Source organism: Aythya ferina, assembly GCF_964211825.1.
Source record: "Aythya ferina genome assembly, chromosome: 3".
Classification (NCBI taxonomy): Eukaryota; Metazoa; Chordata; class Aves; order Anseriformes; family Anatidae; genus Aythya; species Aythya ferina.
Genome location: NC_140298.1, coordinates 25182748 through 25190976, shown reverse-complemented (window position 1 = coordinate 25190976; position 8229 = coordinate 25182748).

The following is an 8229-nucleotide window of genomic DNA, read 5'->3' as shown; positions in this document are numbered from 1 at the left end:
CCAGTGAAGACCTTTGTGCCTTCACCTAAAAGCTTTCTTTGCCAAAAGTAGGTGAGTTTTCCAAGGCCACCTGATATCTCTGGGGGTAAGTCCAAGTCCATCTTCCACACCTTTGGTGGTGGTGCCCTCTCACCCAGTGCTCCGTCAGCTCCCACAGAGGGCACCCTCAGAGCAAGGCTGTCCAGTTTTCAGTGGTGCAGAAGCTATCTACACAGACCGTGGTACCAGGATGACAGCAAAAGCAGTAGCACTAAGTCCTCTTGCTCTTCATTTTTGACTTGTTCACTGCTCCCGAGTGCAAACCTGAGAGCATGTATTAGTGTGAGGAGTTGAGCTCCATCTTGCTAATTAGTGTGAAATAGAGTTACTTTTTTTCTTTTTTTTTTTTTTTTTTTTCTTCTCCCTCTTTATCAGATATGCTTGTCTGAATCACCAAAGAAAAGGCATTTTCTGTCAGAAAGGAATCGGGGTGGCCAGACCTGTAATTGTAACCAATCACTTTTCTCTTGGCCTTTATGGCTTCTTTGGGTTTTTACTTACATTAAGAGTTTTGACCTTTAAAATAACTAAATAAAAAAGTCAAAATGTTTAGTAAAACTTACTTTCTTTCACACGCCTACAAAGCAGTACATTGCACTGTCCTGCTCAGTTTTGTGGCTGGATGCTACTCTATGCAGCAGTTGCAGTATTAGCAGTAGATGTTCTTGTAAAGGGAGCGTTCCCTCTACTCTATGTCCTTCCCCCTCCTGCAAATTTCTTTCTCAAAATTCCCCTACTGTGCTTCCAACAGCAGTCCCAACAATGTGGAACATCCTTAACTTCATTATTAATAGTACTGCAAAGCCAGTTGCAATATTTTTATTAATCCTTATGAATTATTGTCACGCTGTTTTCCTAAATTACACGTTTATTTGGAACAGCACTCAGTATGCTGAATATTAATGGACCAGAATGGAAGAGTAAGTGATCTTACACTTCTTTCCTGCACGTCAGGAAAGGTGCTTAAAACAATATTTTTCACCACCTTTTTGACCCTAACAGCATGTTTATAGACAATTCAGGCAGTCTGAGAACCTGTGTATGTATTGCTGAATTTCTGTATTTAGTATTTCTAAGATGATGCTGAAAATAGCATAACTTCCTGTTTATTCTATTTCTTTCTACTTATTGTTTCTTCTGGTTTAGCACTATAATCAACAAACAGGTACAGTTTGTCCAACATACTTGGTTTTATTTGATCAGCAACAGGACAATGCAAATAAAACAACCAGACCAATGTAACATTTTCACCTTTTACTAGACATACAAGCTCCGCATTTTATAAGTGCCTAAGTAAAAGATCTTTCTTCACAATTTCTTTAACATTCACTTTAGTTGACTTGAAATGCAAGAAAATGGGTTTAAAGCTCTCTTTTTACATTTCTAGGAATAGCAATGACAATTCCTTCAAAAGGTTTTTACCATGTTTTACTTTTTAATGGTGTTTTCACATCAGGCTGTGTAGCACTGTCCCATCCCACCTGCAAAAAGAACGTAAGTAGCAATAGGTTCTTCAGTTAACTCCCACAGTTTTCCGTGGCTTTAGTTCTATGTCTCCGTGCATTAACTTCACAATTATCTGAAGTTCTATTTTTAAATAACTTTGTGTTTCTTCTTTGCAAGCACTTTCATTTTTCTCCCTTTGATTTGTTCACAGGGCCTTGATGCCACATGCGCCTGAGTGCTTAATAACTGAAGTCGATGCAGAGTTGTCGTGCCTCCCTCAGCTAACAGAAGTTCACTGCAGGCTAACATATGCTAGACTACAGCAAGACAACAGGCCATCTTTTATATGCATTTCAAAACAGCATAAAAAAAGAGTTTATCATTTTTCTTTCCCCCCACCCCCCTTTTTATGGACTTCAATTATTACTTTAATCATTAAGCACCTTCTACCATATGGTCCAGAAATAACAACTGAAACTTTATGAAGAGTGAAAATAATCCACTGTGATCCAGAGGAGATACATGTGCTAACTGGCACCATATCACGTAATTCACATTTCCAAGGGAGTAAAGAGGATTTTCACAGATTGTTTTTGAGCAGAAAATTAGCTAGGATTTCTCTTCACATCAGAGTTACTCACATAGGTTGTGTAGCACTGTCCCTGGAAGTGTCATGTTAGGCCTTCTTGGGAGTTATCTCCCATGGCTCTCTATGCTGCAGTAAACTGAATTGCTCAGCAAATGCCTAATTATAAACTTTGCAGGTCATACACTTGAATGGAAGTGGATTCATGAATCATGGATTATTCCCAGCCACACCAGCTGAACCACTAGCCTCAGTGACAAGCGTGAATGTGTACATGAAGCTAGTAAAGAAAAACATGAGCACCTAGATTTACTCTGTTATTTAAAAAAAAAAAAAAAAAAAAGCCAGTAAGTGGGCATCAAAACAATGATTTATTTTGTTACCTCCTCACCAAGTTGCCTTCTGAAGTCATTTAAAAGAAACTGCTGTATAAAAGGTGAATGCCAGTGGTGAGGTCTAATAGAAGCCATCCAGGAAGGATGCTAACGTGAGGTAATGATCAAATCAAGTCAGCATGTAACAGATTGTTCAATTACTGTAATTTTCTAACAATTTTTCTATTCCTGAAGCTAGGGAGACAATGTACCCTTTGTTTTATCTGTACTATAATAATATATGCAAGTAATTATGCAAGTTATTTACATAACAATCAGAGTAAGTCATTTATAACTCTAGTATCTCTTGCATTACATTCGGAAAGCAAAAAGGGAAGCTCAGGAAAACTGAACACATTTTTTTCTTTCCCTAACAAAGTGAATGAGAGCTGTAAAACAAGGTGAAATTACACAAGGCAGCCTCAGGAGCCTAAAATGGGTATTCTTATTCTCTCAAATCCTTCCCTTGGCTCTGCTTCTGCCTTATCCACCTGCCAGCTTCACCTGCCAGCTTTGGCATTCATCAGGCTTTTGCTGAGTAGAATAATTCATTAACCCAGACGAAAAAAACAAAAACAAAACATACACACACAAAAAATCCTCTACTCCCTGGTTAGCAAGTTAAACTTTCATGAAAAAGCCTATAATGAGTGATACCACAAAAGCAAAATAAGTGTTAAAGGCAAACGGTTAGGAGAGGTAAAGAAAGTCCAGCTACATGGAAAATGGCAACATAAAATGTTAAATGCTTTAGCTTCTTGGGAAAAAAAAATAAAAATGTTTCTTCCATTTCAAGATTTCAGAAAATCTTGGATTACTTTTGTAATGGCATAGGATGAGTCAAGATATAAAGTAGAAGCAAACCAGACTATTTTGTCCAGGACCAAAAAGGAGTTTGACGGTATCGTGTGTGCTATGGCATTAGTAGCAAACCAGAAATATAGCTGACGAAAGAAGAGAATTACAATGCAAGTACTGAGCAAATAATACAAAGAGCATAGTAAATATCAAACCTGAAATGTAACATGATGAGATTAAGACAGAACTAGGAGCAACAGATGCCCATATAGCTCTTGTACGTGAATAAAAGCCTGGCTCAATTCAGCGCTAGAGGCATTTGATTTTGAATCAATTTTTATATAAAAAGGTGGGAAAATATACACAAACTCATGCTTTTACACCATAATGTTAGCATTTTAACAAAAACTGGGGGAAGAAGCCATTAACATAGGAAATTTCCACGGCATATAGAGGCATTTAGGTACTTCATAATTAGCAAAATCAACCATTGAGGTGAAGGCTTAAAGAAATACTGCTTCTTTCCCACTGCCATGAACAGTTTTAGAAATATCAATGTATATTTTCAACACCCTAAATGTAAGTCTTTGTTTGTGGAAGGCAAATAAAAATACAGAATTAAAGCTGTGGATAAATCACTGGGGAAAGTAAACTTGGAAAAGACGGAATACAAAGTCTAACAAGCTAGGTTACAGTTGTAAGGCCTTTTACTGCTAGCTTTAAAAGCTCATGTCTGCACACACATCAGCTGCTAATCACATCAGTAATAACTATCACATCTCAAATTACAGACTCACTTAACAATATTAAGTATTAAATCTGATATTTATCAGATCCCGACCTCTACCATTTCTAATTAATTTCTCTTGCCATCTCATTCCTCCCACTCTGTTTTACATGAACTCATGTTTGCTTTGCAGATTAAGCTTCTCCTCACTTCTCATTAATAAAGTTCTTTTTAGAGCTAGGCTGGAATAAAGAACTAGATTTGTATATAGCACAGTGCAAGGTAGCATTTCTATCATAATTACAGCAACATGGGAATGTAGATAAGAATTTCCAAGAAACAGACTTACAGGAGAATACTGGTGAGCATACATAATAGCAACTACACGTTTTAACTAAATAGAGAAGGTATCTCTTTGCTGTAGAAGGAATTTGGGAAAGAGTAGATTCTAAAGCACTGCTTCTGCAGTGAATGATGGGTTGTGCATCCAGAGTTTGTCTGTCTTTTACAGACAGTTAACAGTGAAGAATAGGAGCCCTTGGTAAAGCATGAAGACTAGAGGATCACGAAGTAACATAGCACTTCTAGCACAGCAGAACACAAGTAGAAGAAAATGTTTGCTGAAGTTCATTTGAACACCTACTGTGTGAGCCTCCCTGACAGTAAGTCAAATTAAGTAGAGAAAATGCCATTTGGGCTCCAAGGGTGAACTTAGGGACATTTGCATGAAAGTGCAGAAGAAAGGTTTATCAAATAGAAAAGGGATAGCTTTCACCTTATATGGTCATTTCTTTGTGACCGGTGAGGTACGCTGCAATTTTATAACATCTTCCTTATGGCATCTTTGACCCCTTGTAGAATGGTGAAGCTTAGCTTCTTACAAAAAATACGTATACTAAATCAACATGAAAAGTTAATATAAGAAAATAAAAGTAGTAATAGGATAGCTAATTAAGTAGGTTGGAGTTAGATGTGAATTGTGAAAGATAACATTTAAGAATGCTTAAGCTCCTGTAAAACAGTCCTATTTCTACAGCCTGAACTAGATCACTACTTACACTAACCACAGAACGTGAAAACAGCTGGCTTTCTGTGGAACATGCACTTTGCTCAACATACTGATGTAGAAGAAAAATTAGCATCAGAGGTTATCAGAAAAAGCTTTATTAGTAACTGAAGTTACTGGAGATGCTTAATCTGTGTGTGTATTTATAATAAACATAAGAGATTTTCATAGGGTGGCATTTTAAAAAAAACACTGCAATGTTCACAGAGACCATGCCAGACCTCCTTCATGTTCCGTTCATGAACAGGAGCAGATACCATGCCCGTCACACCATACCTTATACACTCAACTATGAAATTCTCTAGATACTCTTGATGGCTTCTGAGGGAAAGGAAAATAATAATGCCCAAAGACCACACATTTCAAAGTATTTTTACTGTCTCAGAGTAATGAGTTCACGCAGTAGCCTTCACACATTTACCTAGAGGTAAGAGTTTGCATCTTTCCCACAAACAGTAATTACAAGGTTGCTTTACTAAGAGTTACATTAGCTGTAGGCATCTCCAGAGTAGGGCAGTGTTGAAGCAGAGTACAGAGAGAGCTTGCCTGGCTGCAGGAATAGAAACTTCTCAGTTCAGTCACTGAAACAATGTGAGACTTACAGAAAGAAACTTCACTGAGGTACTCAAAGTTTCAATATTCAGCTTTGAGGCTCAGTGTGGAAATGAGAGGTTGTGTCAGCAGCTGGCTGATGTGTACAAAGTTGCTCTTAGTGGGTTCATGGAGCAGCCTGAGCTCAAAGGGAAAGGCGGAAAACAAGCTTGTCTCCTGAGGAAGGTCCTGAAGAGATACCACGTTCATTATAATTGATGCAGGTAACGTCGACCATGTAAGAGGCAAAGACAGATGTGACATCCAACCCCTGAGAAATGCACTGACACCACTAAATGAATTCTGCAGCCAAAGACAACTCATGCTGCTTCAAGGCAGTTATTTACCTAACATGGCTAAACACCAGGAGCTTGTACCAGGGCCAATGCTGGAGAATATAGATGAGGATACAGCATCTCTTCTGGCACCAAATATAAAATCTGCCTAGACTATGCTTAACGATGCTTTACTGGCTTATGAAATGCAAGGGAAAGAGTCTGGCCTTTCCTGCTTCTGAATACATTAAGAAAAATCCTGAAAGGGTTTGATTTATTCTAGCCAAAGCGAAGAGCAAAATGCTCAGGAGTGGAGTATTGTTAAGATACACCCCTTCAGAAAATGCTTTCACTACTGGTATCAAAATACCAGACAGCATAGCAAGACAGACTTGCATGGTTTCTTGTTGGTCTAGCTGCCTTTTTTGGGGGGTACTTTTCTCTTCTTACCTTGTGGTTTAAAGGGCCCATAGCTGGAAAGCTTCCAGTGTACCTGCTCTTAAGTTAATGGATGCATGTTTTGGCAAGATACAGTATTAAATACTAGGAGGAGTTGCCAGAATAAACCAAAGAACTGACTACACAGCAGAAATCTTGGTAGAAAAAAGTTTTAAAATAAAAACTCCTACTTCATCAAGAAAGTTGGATTACACAACTATTTACATCCAGCAACTGAACAAAATGAAATGGCACTAAGTGCACTTTGCACTGTACATAGAGTCACTATATCCTAGTTGGCAGAAAGATGTCTTACACAGTAAGGCTAGGAGATTCTCCTGACAATGTTTTTTCATCTCTCCACTGTTGCAACTGATGTTGAATGGTGCTTAAAAACTCCTAAGACATGGCACAAAATAAGCATCGCACTTTGCTGCAGATAGTATTTTTCCAGAAAATACTAAGATTGCACAAGCTTACTACTAAGCACTACAAATTAAGAATGGAAATACAGTCACTGTCATTAATATTAAATAAAAAGATACCCTTCAAATTTAAGCTAGTCAGTCCTAGCAACCAGGCCCACTCAGTGAAAAGGCTACTTTCTGTGCTTAATCATAGGGCAGAGAGATCCCTCCCCAGCATGCAGATAAAATGTATAAGCTATCATCTATACCCACGTAATGTCTCTGACTAAAAGCAGTCATCCTGAATTTTTTCTTGCTTGATCACTCTTGGAAGACTCCCAAGGCTTGCCGAAGGAAGATGTTATAGCAGCCTTCTTCAGTTAGTTGGGTTGAGGTAATGACTCTCCCTGTTTTCCAGGTAGAGTAAGTGAACATACACACAGAACTACCCTTCAGCTGTTAGAAGCCAAGTACCTCTGGCCATATCTTCTGAGAGTGTGTTATCAGCTTGAAGACACTGCTGATAGCATCAGTCCCACCTTTGATCTGAACCTACATCACAGCAAAACCACGTCGCTGTGAAGACTAAAGAAACTGAACCTGGTTAAAGCCAGCCCAGCCAAAAACCAAACTTTTCTGTATGCGTGTACACACACGAGCAGAGATTTTTGTCACTTACCAGGCCACCCCCCTAATCTAGTTCTCAGTTCAATGCATGCATGCCTGCTTACATCATTTCAAAACCAACATTTAAGCAATTAACAAAACTGAAATGTTATTACAGCTTGTAAAACAAAATACCATACTTTGGTTTAACCAAAAGTTACAGAATTTGTCCCTACACAGAGACCTATAACATGCCTCTTGATACAAAATCAGAGCATAGATGTGGTATGAATTATGAATTAACTCCTGGAGAACCCCCCTCAATTAAAAACAGAGGTCAAAGACCTACACCAATCAGTGTCTTAAAGTTACCTGCTGTGAAACCTCATACCATTCCTAATAGCACCTTACTATGTTGCTTTTTGCAACAATCTTAAGCATATTACATGCTTAAGATCTAATGCATAGATTTAAGTCCCAGGCTACAAAATATTTGACAGCTTAAAAATCCAAAGCCAGGCAATAAAAGCTATTCACAACAGAGCTGGAACCAGTGGCAAATTCATGCTTTTCTGATGTGATAGAACATTCTCCCTAAGTTAAGCAGAATTCTCTATAAAGCTGACAGTTCAGTCTAAACATTACTCTCGCTTGGATAAAAAACATTTTCCACAATTTGTATTCCCCTGGAAGTATCCTCAGACACTGTACAGGATGTTCACATTAGGATTAAGTGAGGATCCATCTGATCTTCACAACTGTAGTTTATATTTACAATGCAACACTTGTACATGCATTCTGGTTGCAAGTATCTTTTGTTATTTAACATTGCCAATTTTGGTTTACTAGAACATTGCTTAAAAACACACAAGCCAC